Consider the following 17,566-nt stretch of genomic DNA (forward strand, 5'->3'; position numbering starts at 1 on the left):
TGTGTCTGTAACAGATATGTTTATTCAACAAATACAATGGAGGCTGTATTTTTTGGGACAATTAGTCACCTGCTAAGAAGACTTTTGCCTAATTATGAGAAGAAGGTAGGCTTGAAAGGTTTTGGATTCCAGAAAAAACAAGCTAAAAAGCCCTTGATCTTTCCAGATGTTTCCTCTGGGGACATGCCCTTCTGTTTGGGATCTCAGTGCAGTGATGTCATCAAATTGTCTCTTTCAGTGATCATGCCATTGCCAAACTATTAAAAGTTTCCTTTTTGTCAGGAGCCGAAAGGCTGGAATCTACACTGTGGAGTTCTCTTTTGTAGTCAGGACAAGTGTTTGCTCTTATAAAGTTATTAATGAATGTTTCCTCAGTTGAAATACTAGCAACGTATCATTTCCTCAGTGGGGTATTCTTTTTCGGTGGATCTGACGCCTACTCTCAGATACTGATACCACTTCCCGGGTATCATATTGTATGTCTGGCACAAAGTCTCTATGTTTCTCTTTATTCCCCTCCTCTCAAGTAAAATGCATGCAATCCATTCAAACTATTGAGGGAGTTATAAGGCTGAAAGCTTCTGTAGACTATGTCTCTCTGCAAATACGTTAACATGGTTGCAGTGTTGGTTAGGATGATGTTATGAATACGGAAAGAAGGGATACTTTATCAGACAGTAAGCTGGCAGAGAGGAAGAAAATGCAGTTCAGCCATTCTAGTGTGAGTTCATCTAGCTGTGCTTTTGAGAACAGTGAGGATGAAAAGCAGCCATAGTTGGTAGGAAGCAGGATGGGCTCATTCATTTTACTCTTCAGAGGAAGCTGAGATTTTAAGCCCACCTGGGTGATTCATTGCACTGCACAGATATATTTTTTGTCTTGTTTTCAGTAATGACAGCGATACTCAGTGATGAGACTATATTGATTTTTGAATATTTTTTCAAAGGAGCCTAAATTAAAATCGTGATTTATGGGTACTGAGATGAGCTCTGCATTTTTATTTTTATTTCCTGAGGGAATTATTGTTTACTGTAAACCTGTAGTGGATGAAACAATGTATTTTAACATGTAAGGTTCAACCTCCTGCACAGAGATCAAGAGAGAAGAGATAATTTAAGTCTAAGCCCTCTGAGCCTGATACTTCCTTGCATGCCTTAATATGTGGCAAATAATGTTGGAGGATTGCTGTTACTTTACGAAGGTTCTCCATTTCTTGAAGCTAGAATGAGTACATGAATGAGCTAGAATGAATAGATGAGGTGAATAGAAATTTTGCTAATGAGAATAGTTATCTACCCACACATTCTTCCACCAGTGCCATGAATGCTACCGGAAGACCTGCCTTTGTTAGACTTGTTTCTGCAAGCCAATGTTGAGTGATTGAAATGCAGGTAGGCTTATGGAACAGTTGGAATATAATTGTTTTACACTCCTACGTGTACTTTGTCAGCATTCCGAGGCATTCATACTTTCCATTCCAACAGTGAGGTGCTCCAGAACATATTCTTGCCCCAGGGGTACTTTGCACAGCATAGTTATTCAGCAGACAAATCTTCCTTGCTTTAAGTAAAACTGAGAAGCTTTTTTAAATAGCTTGCTGATGCCAAATCCTGACTGCCTTGTTTGATATGAATCCCCTAAAGATTTCTTTCTTTACTGAATAACACCATAAAAATGTGTGGAAGGTGTAGTTCCAGTACTGTTTGGAAGGTTTCTGTAGGTCATTCTGTAAGCATGAATATAGGACAGAAGAAACTCTTCATATTGATCAGATGCTACTTAACCATTTCAATTCTTCTCAAATATGCTGGCAGCATTTCTTTTAGAAGTGCCTTCTTGAATAGAATATAAAAGGTATGTGGCAAGTAGAGTGCTGATGGTGCAGTAATGGGGTACAGTGAAATTCAGCGTGGGAGGAGCAGGGGCTCATCACAGCTACTGTGTGTGGTAAAGCCACAGAAACCTGACGAACTGCAACAACGTTTCTCTGAAAAAAGGTTTAATGGTGAAATAACTACTGGAATAGTAACGTGAGCCAGAGTTGGGCAAGGCTCTGAGCAGTGTGATCTGACTCCAAAGCTATCCCTCCCCTGAGCAGGATTTGGAGCAGAGGGCCTCTAGGAACCACTGCCTACTTCAGGGTTTCTATGATTTGAATGCATCTTAGCTGTAATCTTTCACTGGTTAACTTCTTTAATGATTTCATGGGATGTAACGTATGCAAATGGAAGTATTTCATTCTCATAGTAGTAGGAAGCTACAGAAGGGTTATCTGTATGGAAGGAAAATTGGCTTTAATATACTTAACTGTAGGGACTGAAGCACTTTTATAGGTAGGTGAGAGAGAACCTGATCGGTCCATTAAAACCAATTTTCTAAACAGAATTTTCTAAACAGAAGTTACTTTCTCATTCAAGAAAGGTGCTTGGCTCTATTTCTTCACTTAGTATCCAGACAGAATTCTTGGATTCTTTGAATTCAAAACATACAATTTTACTTTTACTTGCCAAGAATAAGCAGGATAAAATAAGCTTTTCTGTTTTCCTGGAAATGACAGAGTGTCCTCTGATTGTTAAATTCACTTCTAGAACACAATTTAGAAACGTTTTTCAGCATTGACCTAACAATTTTAATGTGCTTTTGATGTAGCTTTCCATTCTATCCTTTTGAATATTTGTTATCTGACATTTAGCTGTGAAATCTGTTAGCTTCCAATAGATTCTGCATTGCTGCAGTAACTGAGTCCTAGTTGAATTCTGTAATTATTTTTTCCTGCTATTTCCTTGTATACTGACTTCAGTGACTTCATCTGCAAAACTGTTCATAGTTGAGCTGAATACATGCTTGTATCCTCTGCTCAGATCCTCTTTTATATTTTTTTCCATGACCGTGAGAAGGACAGTAGGAAAGAAAAACTGAAGACTTTTCAGATTAATTTCAAGTCATAATAAGCTATGAAACTATTTCTAAGCACAACAGCCTATTTTCCTTCTAAGACTTTGTGAAATTGGCCTTCTGAGCATGGAGGAAAGAGCTTGTTTCAGAGGTTTTGATTTTACCAATGCTTTTGATGCTGTTCAGATTAGTAAATCAGGGAAACAATGTATGCTAACCTACTACAGGATGCATAAAGGATGTGATTTTTAATTGAATTGAGCACAAAGAACAGTCAGTCGCGTGCTGTTGGAGAGTCAATGGTTAAGTGGCAGAACAAGGATTGAATTTGTGAAAACATAAAAATGCATCAACAGCACTGCTGCTATTCAAGTGACAAATCCTTATTCATACAAACAAAAAGCATAGCTTGAAGAGTGCATGAAAGCTTTTCACTTTTCAGTACTATTTAGTTGGTGCAGCATAGCTTTAATAAGTATGTGGGCTGTTTCAACATAATTCAGAGAAGAGGCAAGCAATGAAAGAGCTTCTGGTATATGTGACCTATGAGAAAAGATGGGAAATAAATGACATTTTGGAGCTACTTAATCAAAAAGGATGACTAAGGGAGGCATACTGGTATTCAGTGCTTAAAGGGCTGCTTCAAAGAAGGAAACCACATCTCCCCCCTTCCTTTATCTACTGTAAGTAGGATAGAGAAAGTAAGTCTTGAGTAAAATAAGGAAGATTTGACCACATTAGGAAAACATGTGAGGTTAAAAATCATGAAAGTTTTAAAGATAATTCTCAGGAGGTTTATCAGTCATCCTCATCAACAGAAATAGCAGTCTAAAGAGACAGGCATTAATATCTGCATGGATTCACTGTTTATTCCTCAAAGAGGAAGTGTTTAGATATCATTTTGGCTCTCCTCTTGCTTAATTCTGTACAGTTCTGGGAAGAAAACCAGGCTGGTTTAGTGGGTGATGGTACAGATCTGCTGTATATTGTGTGGAGCATCTTTCTGCCCCATTAGCAGCTGTCAACCTCCTCTGTTACCCTGTGTTTGCATTTAGCCCCCTTCAGAGCTTTCAGTTCAGTTCCTGGCTATCTGTGCATTCTGTGACTTTAGGCAAGTAGATGCATGTGAACTATGAACAGAATTACTAATAAACTAGAAAAGTTAGTAGTTGGATTTCTGATGAGGGAAGCTATGGTGATTTAGTCAAACAGATCTCATACCAAGTGGAAAGATTGAAGCAGCATTCCCTTGTGAATTTAAGTTACCCACTGTACAGGCTGGATCTTCCAGATGGTTTCTTGTGCTATTTCTCTTCATTTGTAATGAAGAGAATGTCATGAATGTCATTTTTACTCAATTGCTAGAAATGAGCCACTGGCTAATGTTGCAGACTATAACTCTCTTCCTTCTGTTACATAAGGTAGATTTGATTATAAGTATGAACAGGAACATAGGTGGATAACAACTTTGAAAATGTCGGGTAATTCCCAGTTCTCCTTTGTGAGTGTTCTTGAAGCTTCATTTTATTAACAATGTAGTAAACAACTGGGAATCTTTTAGCTGATTTTCACTTTTTTTTTTTTCCAAAAACATCTGTCAGTTCCCAGCAGTGTCAAGTGCAGTCTGTCTAATCTTCGTAGTTAAATACTGTAAACTGACTCTGCTGAGAGCTGGAAATATCTTCAGATCTTTGTTTTGTTTTTGAGAGCCTTCTTAGGAGTTGTACATTCTGATATCGAAAAGGACTGTGTAGATGACCATTTACTGTCATAGTTGTGTGCACTGAGGCCAAACTTCAACTGCTGTTCTCCACAGACCACACACCGAAAGCAATTGTATTTCAGCAGGGATATATATACTTAGTTTAAGCACATATCACTGCAAATGCATACTACATACTATTAACTAAGAACATCAAGAGCTTGGCCAGAAAAGACATCCAAGATCCCATATACTTTGCACACATACAAGGAACACAAGATCTCCTGCCAAACTACGCAATGCTACAAAATAGACTGCTTTGCTTGTAGTGTAAACCTTAAAAGTAAAAATCCTGAGCCAGTCCCTCATGAAAGGCATCACACAGTGTCTGCTCCAAATACTTAAAAGTCTATTGTTCCTTAAGGCTAGGAGGATAAAACAGGATAGTAAAAACAAAACAAAACAGGACAGTTGATTAAATCCCAGAATAGATAAATGAAAGAAATAAATTAACATTAGGGATTGAAAATGAGCTTGTTTGCAGTGCTAAAAATATTCTGATGTTAATTTCTTTCAGACAGTCTTTTGCCCCTGCATGTCAGAGGCCTAAGAAACCAGCAGCGGGTGGCCTCTGAGTTTATAACAAACATACTACTTTTCTAATTAAAAATGTCCTACATTTGAACCGTTCACAAGTAACTCAGAACTGTTGTCTTAAAATAGAATGTCAAAATTTCCTGAAGCTCTCTTGACATTGAGTAGTCTTGGTCCTTTCTGACTCATAAGGGCAAAGGCTCCCGGTCCCTGGTCCCCAGCTTGTCTCAGCTAGAAGGAAGAAGCCACTTGATTTGAATACTGAGGAGTTAAGAGCTAGACCAGATGGCAAGGGAAAAAGACACAGGAGTGACATGAAGCAGCTTCAAGTCTGTGGTTGGCGGGAAGAAGAGAAAATATGCACTCATTTTTATTATTTTAACCCTCATGTATCTGAAAAATGTCTCAGTGTGTCCTCAGACTGGGGGTGTTTCCCACTTGTCTGTGAAAAATAAGCAGTGGAGATGATTTGCAAAATACACGCAGAATGTGGTAAAGCATATTTTAAAAATTCTGGGGGAACAGTCATCTCAAACTAATGATTGTCCTGAATTGGCCACTCACTTCCAGTACTGCTTAAGGGCAATAGACTTAAATCTCATTTAAAAATAAGCATCTGAATAAGTTCAGTGCTGTTTTGGGGTGAGTAAATCTTAAGGTTCATCCAAGAGCAAGACCTCCCTCACCAGTGCATTTAGGGATGCAATGGGCTGAGATGCTTCCTTCTCAGAACAAGAACTCGCTTTCTCTAGTTCATCCTGCTAGTCTGTCCAAAGGGAAAGAGGTGTACCCATGTTAAACAGGCAGGTGGGTAACTGGTGGCCTGGGTATCTGGACCTGGGGTATCACTGGTGTGCAGTTCTGCACTGGGTCAGCAAAAGTCACAGGGCCCTTCCCATTGCTACTGGCCCACATGGGCTGGACAAACATAATTGTTTAACTTTGAAGTTCTTGACTTAACAATGCCAGTACTTCTTTAATTCCTTTTCTTCACATCGTGTTGTTAGCTTTTGTTTTTCAAATAAGAGCAATTACGCTGTCTTTCTGTTCTCAGTCTTTTTCTTCCTATTCTCCTCTGTGAGGTGGTTTTATAGCCTTACTCTCTCAACAAGTTTAGTCTGTCTCCAAAAGCATAAGATACAGAGGAACTTAGACACCTAAATCTTTGCCTTGTGCAATGAAAGAGACTATGGCAAATGATGATGGGTGAAGTGCTGTGCTAATACCCCACTACATCATTGAGATATACCAATCTGCTAATTAAATAAAATACCATGATTTCAGTCATCCATCTGCTTTGTTGTGTGTTACAGGATCAAAACACTAAAAGTTCTTTACAAGCACTTCTGCTTGACCAAGAGAAGACATCAGGAGGAAAACCCTGTTGTGAGTTCTGAGAGGTGTGTGTGAAGGGCAGAAGTGTCTCGTACAACAAAGAATGTTTTAGTGCCTGTGGTAGTGTTCCTGGCAAACTCACAGACCCAGGCAACATCTTTAGGAATTCTTGCCTGTTAATGATTGAATTAGTAAGATCTGATCTCCAAGTCACTCCCCAGGAAGAGAAGTAGAACATGGACACTCACTAAATGGTTGTTTTTCTTGCCTAAGCTGAAAAAGGAGAGCTAAAAGATGTGGATCTGCACAGAAAATAGAAGTCCAGAGAACAATGAGGCCAGGCTCTGATGAACAGCTGTAACAAATGTGCACAATGAATATGCCAGCTGAAAAATTTTGGGATGGTGTAAGGTGTGGTTATAGGCAGATCTATTTTCCCTTGGCCTGTTTATTAAGATAATATGATAACGGTAGTTTTGTGCTGGCTTGAATTATAGATGTGTTTTGTCATAGATTGTCTGGTGTATAGTCTGTTCCCTTATGGGGATTTTGGGTCAGTTCTCTTGGTGGTTCAGCTTCTGTTTCTCAGATCAATTACTGTCTCAGGAAAAAGCTTTTGTAAGCAATGTTAGAACCAGTAATTATTCTCATTTTGTCATTGTGAAAGTAGTGTTCATCTTTACCCTCCTCCCAAAAACTATTGGTGAATGCTGCCACAAAGCCACAGTGTAGATCTTTGTCATTGCTAAGCTTCTGACAGCCTCTGTAGAAAAAAAAATGTGTGGCTTACCACTGACTGTATTTGGTGTTAGGCTGCATGGGGTATTCAGGTATTGCAGAGATACCATGCTGGATTAAATTCCAGATGGAGTCTTGCTGATACTCAGACACAAAATAAGTCCTGCAGCCTGCTGATGGTACCCAAGATCATGGAACCTGTTGTGCAGAACATGGGCTGGAGTGGTTGGGTCCATGAAGCAGAGATAAGTAAAGGTATTGGAGAGGTGAGGATGACTGCTTCAGGGATCTTGTTATGGTGATAGATCTCATATAGCCTTTAATATTTTCTCACCTCATGCTGCTCCCTTTTGATGTATGTTTGCAAGAGCTCAGGGCACTTGTCACAGGACCCTGATTCATGATAGCCACGGAATGATTCATCCTCATGGTCTGAGAAGGTGGCTTCCAGACTGTTCTCTGTAGCTGTAGATCATCCACCAGTAGTCACCAAGCTTTGGCTTTATTCCTGAAGTGAGAAAATAAAACCTGTTATCTTCTCCCAATCAGCTCTAAGTTTTATCGATTCACTCAAAGAGCTGTGGTTATCTGCTTGGACACCTTTTGTAGTAGCTAGTACTTAATGAATGGTCTTGAGCAGTGCTGGTCCTGCATGGAGTATGTGTGGGGAAAAATGAATGCTGCTTTTCTGGAACATGTATGAGTTTGGTAAAGCTTTAGTGATCCTGGATCTCTTGTGTGAGCAAGATGGATCAAGCAGGGGAATGAGGTGCAATGGAGAAAGAAGATTCCACGAGGATCTTTTTCACAGGCTAGCATCATACAGCCCTCATAAATGTTAGGATTTGTACAAGCCACAGATAGGGATCCAGGTTACGTGAACAGAGAAAGGTATCTTCAGAGGGTCAGTGAAGCCTGCTGTTCAGACAGGGAGTTTTCTTGGGGCACTGTGGCACTACTGTAGAGGCTATGCAGGCATAGAGGCCAAGTAGCGCAGGGAGAGGGCAGCAGCATGCTGTTGGTGTGGGCCATCTCTAGCTGTGAGGCCAGAAAACAGTGAGAAACATACAGAGGTGTAAAGAACAGCATTTTAAGTAGTCGCAAAAACATCTTAGTGTCATTCAGTTATTTTTGGAATTACCAGCAAAACGAGATTATTCTGACTTCCAAAAGCCCTGTCTTTCACTTGAGGATTTTCCTTTTCCTCCACACCTCACAGTCACCTCACACAAATCCTTCATCCTCAGGAAAAGGGCAGGAAAGCACAGGATTATCCTGTGAAGTCCTCGGAGTCTCTTCAGGACCAGCAGCAAGACGCTTCCTCTTGGAGCAGCCATCTCTGGCTTCACATGGTGTCCTGCACCCTGCGTCACCATTTGCTTGACACAGCATCTCTTGCTGAGGCCCTGCTACCCAGAGGCATCTCACCAAGGCACGAACAAGTCTGCCAGCTCTGCCTGGTTCTTGAGCAGGGCTTGTGGTATGGGACCAGATCCAGCAGGAAGTTAAGGCTTGGTTTGGCACGGGGAGGGGTTCTGAGTGAGCACCAATGTGCTGTGATATTGATTGTGAAACCAAGAGCTGGGGGGGACTTATGGGAGTAACTCAAAGTCACAATCCAGGGAGACATTTGAGGTCAAGATCTAGGTGTAAATAACTGAAAATGAAGGAGGGAAGAGAAATGTAAAAAACAGAGCACACAGCTGTGTTTAAAGAAGAACAGAGAACTTGAGAAAAGAATAGGTAGCTCAGGGACCTGAGGGCAATGTTGATTGCATGGGTGGCACCTGCGCCATAAATCTTAGCACGGCTGCAGACCAGCAGATGTTTTGAAGCTGCTGGGATACTGCTGTCTGATTCGCCTGTGACATGCCCAACCTGGCTACACAAAGGCCCACAGCTGAGTGGTGTCACTCTGACAGCTCAGTTCCACCATACTGCTTTCTCATTCCCATTCCTAAAAAGAACTGGCATTGAAAATATGATGAAAAAGGCTCACGAGTTGAGGTAAGGATAGGGATGTCGCTCACCAATTACTGTCATGGGCAAAACAGACTTAATGTAGAGAGATGAACATAATTTATTGAGTATTGCTTACAAACTAGAGTAGCGAGAGCTAAAAGAAAACTGCAAATGCTGTCACCCCATCCAACCCTGTCCTATCTCCTCTCTCTGAGTGGTGCGGCAGAATGGAGGCTGCAGTCAGTCTATAATGCTTTGACTTTGCTGCGGTGCTATGCCTTGGTGTGGTCTGCCATGGTGGCCTGGTGCAGCGTGCAAGGAGAAGGAGTCTGTGACTGGCAGCCTCAGCAGGGCTACTTGAGGCAGGGTTGCCACCAGAGATTTGTATTAAATTACAGTATGAATTTTACTACAGATGCTGGAAAAACCATAGGGTAGTGGTAGATAATCATACTGCTTCTGGTTTTGCTGAATCATTATAGTGCCTGTTCTCCTTCACATTGACTTCCTTTGAAGTACAGAGAGCTGAATGTAAGTTTGATTAGTTACTGAATGCCAGGACAGAAAAGGCAGAGGATGATGGGAGCTTGACAAATGGAAATAAGTTTTCTGTAGAGAATAATTCAAGCTTTCTTGTACAGTGTGTGACTTTTCCCTAATGCTGTAATGCTTAAATCATTGCATTTTGAACAGCCATCTGTTCAAGAAGCTTTCACTGCCTTGACAAATTATATACAAATTATGTAGAGATCCCCAGAAATCTGTGTTTATAGAAGCTGGTTCCTCATTAAACAATTCCAGCACTAACTTTACTTTTTAACAAATTACTGCTGTTATATTTTGGTAATCTCTGTCTAAACAGAATAATGTCAGTGACTAATACAGTCATCTGTTATACAGCATCAACAATTTCCCAGCAACTTCCCACTCACCCTTTGGCCGGTTTCAAGCAAATCTGATGGTGGCCTGACATTCTTAAAAGACAGCAAGTTTCCCCAGGTGTGAAAACACAGTGGGGTTATCAGCTTATTTGGACTTCCTGTAATGATATCATACCCACTTTCCCCAGACAAATAACCAAAGGACTGAGCACTTCCGAAGGCACAGCTGCCAGCATTGTGCAAGCAGAAGAGTTAATCGGATGCCAGTCTCCTGTGGTGGTAGATTATGTCTGGACTCCCTGATGTCAAATTTAAGTGAACTTGCACCATAACTCTTTCTTCGTTATAAAATCTCCCTTCTTATTGTCTGGTTTTATGCCATTTGGAGAATGTGCTTTGGCTGGAATCCTACTGTCAGATCTTTGAGTTGTTCAGTGGGAATGAATTGATTTGGAGAAGCAATAATGTCAAAGACAGACGGAGTGCTATACAGGAGGCAGAGCAATCAAATAAGTCTGCATTAATTGCTACTGGATTGCAGTTTTATTGCCTTGCAGTGGAGCAGAGGAAGTAGAGGATGGAGAGGAGCAGAGGAAGTGATGCAGGGGAATTCTTTAGTGCTCTGAATGCCTGCTTTGAACAACTTTCGCACCAAAATATATATCAGTGTTTGTGAGCTGGTTAACTATAGCAAGGGCTAAGTAGTTCTTGCTGTAAACCTGTGTGGATCACAGTTGTGGGCTGCAGGAGAGACTGTTCCAGCTATGCAGGCAGTACTGTGCATTCTGCCTTGCTGTTTCTGGGGAGCTGAGGAGCTCTCATCTGCAGGAGAGCAGGGGCCTTAAAACTTTGGTGTTGTGGAGAGGTAGGGATGTCAGTGTTGGAGGAGTCTGCTGGCATGCCTGTATATCTCTTTCCAGGATTGAAGAGGCCAAAGGTCACTCCACAGAATTTCTTCATCCCACAGAATCCATTTCTTCACGAGGAATGTAAGCATGGTCATTCTGAAAGCCTATTTTCTTGTCTCATGATGTTTTCCTTTGACTTTAAGGAGCCTATTTCTGGTATTTTGCTGGATTTTATTTGCATGGAGTAGAATAATTTAAATTTCATTCTTTTACATAACTAGCCTACCCCTTGGGACAACTCTGAATCTACAGAGGTCTGCGGACTTCTATTCATTACTGGTTTCAATCTTCTGTTTCTTATTGTGTGTGTGTGTGTGTGATAGATTAATATAAACTAACCACTGATCAAATGTTTTCTGATGGCAATAACTGAAAAGGCAATGGAATGTGCAGAAATTGTTCCACAACTTTCTTATTAGCTTTTCTTAGTATCTTCTTGCTTCTCTGCCACAGAATCTATAGCTGCCTCTCTTACAGATGCGTGTTTATGCCCACAGCAGATCCATAGAGATCTCTGTTCAGGAATAGAATGGAAAGCATCTGCCAAGACCACAGGCATGATCTCTTTGGAAAGTGAGTAGAGGAACAGAGACTGAGGAGAAGTTTCACCGTTTGGTGTCTTTACAGTATTTCATGCTCAATTAATTTTCTGTTGGCAAATAGGCAGGTGTACTATGCTTACATAACGTTATTGACATTATTGCCAGCTAAGTTCTAAGGGCATCTGGAAAGAAAAGTGCTTGTAACTCTTTAAAATTTGAATGGTACGTCCAGATCAGCTTGCTGAGACAGAATTTTGAAAAAAAAGTATTCAAGTTAAAAATCAAATTGCTTGCCAACTGCTGGTTACCTGTGCTAATACTTGCAGGCTCTTTAAGGATCCTGGCTGCACAATAACTTCAGGGAGGTCTGAAGGTGAAGTTTCTGGGCTGTGATTCTCAGGTATGTAGTAGCGAAGGCTTTGTGACTACCATTTATGTTCTGGGAGTTGGAAGAAACTGGGGTGTAATTGCATGGAATTGGGAGTTTATGTAAGTCATGACTGGTTCATGGTTCAGAACAAAACCCAGGCATTTTACTGCTTTGTTTGCTGTGCAAATGTACTTCCCTACCCTATGGTTGCGCTCCAAGGTGCCAGCACTGGTAGAATCCTCACCCATGCAAAGCAGGGAATTTTTTGCCTTTTGGCAGGATAAGGGAGATTTCTCTTCCATAGGCCTTTGAGTATATTGTGTAAATCAATAAGATGTCAAGTTTTCTGTTAAAACATTGATTCTAAATAGGTTTTATTTTTGCTTATGTTTCGTTTGAGTGGTTAAGATTTCCGGAGAACCTACTGGAAGAACTCCCACTGAATTCAGTGTGTACAAGATCAGACTTGCTGGGCTGTTTGTTCCAGGGCATAGAATACTTCTGCTTCTTCTGAGATTTGCTGGTAAGGTGAATTTTGTTTGACATACAAAAAATATTTTCCAATCACATTTCCATTTGTATCTATTAATTCACTACAGCAAACTTACAAACTAGCTCCTGCTGTTTCCTGACCTTTGACCAAATGTGCTAATAGCTTCCCTATTAACAGTAACTAGATGCAGAATTTCAGATAGTACTAACTTTGTAACAAGGCTTGTATTTAATTTATTTTTTCCTTTTTTGTTTTTTTTTTTTAATTCATCAGGGACTGTTCTGATTCTGCAGAAGTTTGAATGAAAAAAAAAAATAGCACAGATGAATTGCTGCATTAATTTAAAAGAAAAAAGTCATGACGTCAATATGCAACCAAAAAATTATTCTTACAGGAATCTCTAAGTTACGAAAACATTTCTAAAATGTGAACATCAAGCCCCCAGTACTACTGTTCACTGCAGTTTTTGCAGGGGTGATTGGATTTGATCTGTTTGCTCCATGTGGTGCTTAAAGCTCAAATCTTCTCAGCAGTGGTTGGACTTTGCGTTCAAGTTCTGACAATTTGCAGAGGTGCCAGCCTAAAAGTTTAAACAACATGGGCATGTTTTTGCATGCATCAGTGCAGAAGTATTGAATTCAGCAGAGTTTCTCTCATTTAACTAGAAGGGAATTTAGTGTGTTTTTTTTTTTTTTTTTCTAGTTTTAGTGACTTTACTGAGTGGAAAAGGAAAATAACATCATGACACTAGTGGTTACCTTTCTCATTACGAAATATGATTCTTTTTTTTCAGTGATGTTTAAATAGATTTATTCATTCACATTTTACTTATGCAGACACAGGTCCACTGCCTCACTGGAATCCAGGAAGGGTAAAGTAGGGCTTTGAAGCACGTAGCTGCTCCTACCCTAATTCCACAAAGGAAGCCAACTCGAGCTTGAAGTGCAAGGAAAGTGAGAGGGACTCAGCAGAAACTGTGCCTGTAATGTGAAGTTTAGCTTGTAGCTCTGAGAGGTGTGTGGATGCCACGGTGCCCTGTGCCTTGATAGAGAGCAGCCTTATGCAGGACTTGCTGTGCCATACGCTCCTACAGCTCTATAGGCAGGGCAGTGGCATGTCCTGGAAGATGAGAGACAACGTCTTGCTTAGCGTGTGGTAGGAGGGAATAAAAGAGCTGTTTGCTGATTTTGAATAGCCTTATGCTAAGTCAGTGAAAAAAAGAAAGAGATAGAAAGAAAAAAAGAGAAAGAAAGAAAGAAAAAGCTTTCTGTCATGTTGAAAAGGCACTTGGGCAGTGCACTGATGTTTGTCTTTGCACCTAGCTTTAAGACAGCTCAGACAAAGGAAGAAAGGAAATGCAGCCTGTGTGTGGTTTTATAGTGGTCAAAGAGAGATCTGCATACCACTGCAAATAAACTTTTGCTTGGGATGAGAACTGAGGGAAGGAAGCAAACAAACAGAGAAAGCAAATCTCAAGCAGGCAGCCAAAAGAAAGCAAACCACTTCCATGTAAACACTCATGGAAACTGTGGCTAGTATGTCATACCAAGCTCTGACTAAGAGGCAGCATCTGAGACCTTCAGCAGGTTGATTCTGTTCACAACATCTTACTCCTCTCTTTTTCAGCCACAATGAGGGAAATATTTGGAGGTGGGAGTGCTTGTACCACAGCAAAGTGGAACTGCTCCAAAGGGGAATTGAGAAGTAGTGAAGTGGGAATATGGAGGGACTTAGCTAGCTTTGGTTAGACTGACCAGATGTTTGGTTTTTAAGGGGCAGAGGGGAAAGAACCTTCATACATTGTTGTAAGGGAGAGGAAGAGATGCTGCTGTATTGAGCAGTGGAGGAGCTTGAGTGGAGATTCCTGTGTTCTGACAAGAAATAATGATGGAAGGAGGGAAAAAATGGCTAATACTACTGCATATTGGGTGAACATTTTCTGTCTTGCTGGCAAGACATCTGAAGCTTTTTATCAGGATAGGAGTGCTTACTGTGACAGTGGTCTAGCTATTTGTAAAGCAATTGTATTACCTACTGCCTGAGAAACATGGCATAATCGTTCAGCTCCTCTTCTTTTCTGTTTACTCATCACATTTTCTCCTGATGTCTCTTTCCAGAGTGCTTGATTGCTCTGCCCATACCTCAGCTGATGACATCAATGGCTCTGCAGACATATCCTGTCTCTTCTTTCATCTCCTTGGTGCTAGCCTGGTCACTTCTACAAAGTACAAACTTCTTAAGACTGCTTTACAGAGAAGGCAGGAAACAAGAGAGTAATAACACTGGAAATGGCCTATTGTTTCTTCTCTGGCAAACTCCCTCAGGACAGCAGTTCTGGGAATCAGCTCTCTATGTGAAGTTGTGGTGAGATGTATTGGTGGCATATGCCATGGTGAATTTGCCAGGCACAGAGGGAGTCCGTTGGGGAAAAGAGCAGAGAAGCACACTAAGCTGTCTCCAGAAGCAAACCTTCAGAAATGCTCTGCAAAGGTGCCTGAAACTTAAAATTTTTCCTTTGGTAAAGATGAAAGGCAGGACTTCTGACCCTTACTTCTGACTAGGATGGAAACTTGGGCTTCTCTACTTCATAGAAGTACATTTTATGATAGACAAGAGAAAATGAAGATCCTTGAGGGAAGGCTAAGAAAATTCCTCTTCCTTCCAAAACTGCCTTGCAGGATCAGTGGAAAATTTCTGTTCAGAACAAGATCCTTGGCAAGGATACACCACCGCCAGGTGAGAAGCAGATGCCCTCAAGGTCAGGCAAAGCATTTCGACATTCTTCTTCCTGTTTGCTCCAGGTATACCTCAACAAATAAAACTGAGAACCTTCTTGCCTGTCATCCTGAACTGCACATGCTGGTGATTTCCAAGCAAGAAGATGCATACATAACAGGTAGGAGAGGCTGAGAAACTCTTTGCCAAGCTTTTTCTGTTTCCAATTACTTGATTCAGTCCCTGAGTGCTCTCAAATTACTATAGAGGAAGAACATATCTGGGAGTAGCTCATAGCAATTGTCCTGTTGGTGACACACTGGTCCCTGATGGTGTCCTTCCTGAACACACAGGGAGTGAGCTGCATGTAGGGCTTACTGGAGAGGGCTAAGAGAACAGACTGGGCTTTGCTGTGCGGTAATGCATAGCCATCAATCTCTTGCTCCAATGGAGGACAGGCAGAGGAGCTGCACCTTAGGGAAAAAGCACAGGGCTAGCATATGATGGCCTTTAAAGAGCAATTGAATTGATGACCTCTATAGTATATCAACAAAAAGACCTCAGATATTCTGCTGTATTTCTGTCCTCAGCACTGGGAATGCCAGCGTTCATGGCAGAAAGTTAAATACATCCCAAGAAAGCAGCCTGAGATTTGGGAATAGGAAGGTGAAGGAGAAAGATGCGTGACTGTACATGCAGTTTTGCTATTATTTTTGACACCATCATTTAACAGTGAAGGAGGAACCCAAGTTTTTGCAGTTGTGGCCTATATAGAGCCATTGTCATGTCATTTAACATGTGAAAGTTTTATCTGCTGCTTTAAGTGCTGTGGCTGCAGCTGTTTGAACAGTCTATCTTTCTGAAAGTCAGTAAAATCTCTTCATTTGCAGTTTTATTTATTGGAAATTAAAAATATGGGAAAACGGATTGAAATTAGCTCAGTAAAAGCCACACCCAAATATATATTTCTTTTGATGTTTAGGTCCTATAATTATTTTGGGCCAACATCCCATTAGACATCAGACTTGTATGTATTGTCTTTCTTCTTCCTTTCTCCTTCTATATTAGGCAAAAGGAAGTTCTGTTCCTGTGCTCATTTACCATGACGCAACACATCACAGCCTTTGGTTTTGGCTTTTTCCTGCACATTTCAAAACCTGAGATGTCTTCAGTTCTGTATTTTTATTCTTCTCATGCACAGATGGAACTGAATTTTCTGCAGCCGTTACATAACACAACTATTAGGTGCTACCAGCTGTCTTGGAGATCTGGTCTGAGTCCTTTGGCAAGTAGACATCTTCCTGTTAGGATTCTACTGTAACTTACATTGGTAAAAATTAAAAATTATGCTGTAGAAGTGAATGAGTTAGGCCAGCCATCTAAACATGGGGAAAATTTGATCTAAAAAATTTCCAAGGGACAATTCCTTGTAATAAGTTTAAGTATTATTTAGTGCCTGTTGTAAACAAGGAAGCACTTTGACTATGTCTAGATGTGTACAATTAGCTGTGGTTAGCTACATTAATTACTTACAGCAGATGTTTGGGAAATATTCTATCCTGGCATTGGTCAGGCTAACGCAGAAAAATAGCAATCAAGCACTACAGACGCCTTAAGATCTGTTTTATCTCTTCTTACTTTCATTTGCAGTTTTTTTTTTGTTTGTTTTTTTGTTTTTTGTTTTTTGTTTTTTGTTTTACTGTAAATATTTTGTCTACTCTTCTTCTCATACAGACTCCACATTCCCATGGATCAGATACCGTTATGCTGCCTCTTGCAATATTTGCAGTCTGCTGCCACATCTCAGAGCTGCCAGGATCTGACCTGGACCTGCTGCTCTCTCCAGATTATCTGCTTGTCTCTAACTCCACCAGGCATGGTAACCACCCCACTTTGCTTCTAGACACTCCACATAAAGCCTCTATAGGGCACAGCAAAGCATTATTGGCATGGTGCATGTAGTTCTAGGATATTGAAAAAATCCACCTTATGACAGAGTAAGCCTGAAGGTACCTGCATTTAGTTCAGTCACAGGGTGCTCTTGGTTGGTACTCATCCAGTGCACTTACGAACAAGGCCTCAAGATCCTAAATCTGTGACTTAGCTGAAAGCACCCTAATGCTGGGATACTAAGGCTTTTGACATAGTCTCCTATAACATCCTTCTCTCCAAATTGGAAAGATGTGGGTTTGATGGTTGGAATGCTCAATGGACAAGGAACTGGTTGTGAGATCATACCCAGAGAGTGGTGGTCAGTGGTTCAATATTGGGATGGGGATCAGTGGCAAGTAGTGTCCCCCAGACGTCAATACTGGGACTGATGCTCTTTAACATCTTCATTAATTACATTAATAGTGGAATTGAGTGCACCTTCAGCAAGTTTGCAGATGATACCAAGCTGTGTGGTGCAGGCGACATGCCTGAGATGCCA

General features: G+C 40.8%; 2 long non-coding RNA genes across 2 annotated transcripts in view; one reads left to right on the forward strand and one right to left on the reverse strand.

Moving 5' to 3' along the window:
* Positions 1-3,117: 3,117 nt before the first annotated feature.
* On the reverse strand, positions 3,118-9,623 carry LOC128077708 (uncharacterized). Its single transcript, XR_008205138.1, has 2 exons — positions 8,142-9,623; positions 3,118-7,772 (listed from the first exon to the last, which is right to left on the reverse strand). It is a non-coding gene; the product is annotated as an uncharacterized LOC128077708 (long non-coding RNA).
* Positions 9,624-10,729: 1,106 nt separating this feature from the next.
* Positions 10,730-17,566, forward strand: part of LOC128077707 (uncharacterized) — a 31,048-nt gene continuing 24,211 nt past the window's right edge. Inside the window, exons 1-5 of the long non-coding RNA XR_008205137.1 lie at positions 10,730-11,096; positions 11,884-11,957; positions 12,328-12,450; positions 14,538-15,316; positions 16,870-17,014. This is a non-coding gene — a long non-coding RNA (uncharacterized LOC128077707). The remainder of the gene's footprint in view (positions 11,097-11,883; positions 11,958-12,327; positions 12,451-14,537; positions 15,317-16,869; positions 17,015-17,566) is intronic.

Source organism: Tympanuchus pallidicinctus, unplaced genomic scaffold (assembly GCF_026119805.1).
Source record: "Tympanuchus pallidicinctus isolate F22 unplaced genomic scaffold, pur_lepc_1.0 scaffold16, whole genome shotgun sequence".
In the NCBI taxonomy this organism is placed as follows: Eukaryota; Metazoa; Chordata; class Aves; order Galliformes; family Phasianidae; genus Tympanuchus; species Tympanuchus pallidicinctus.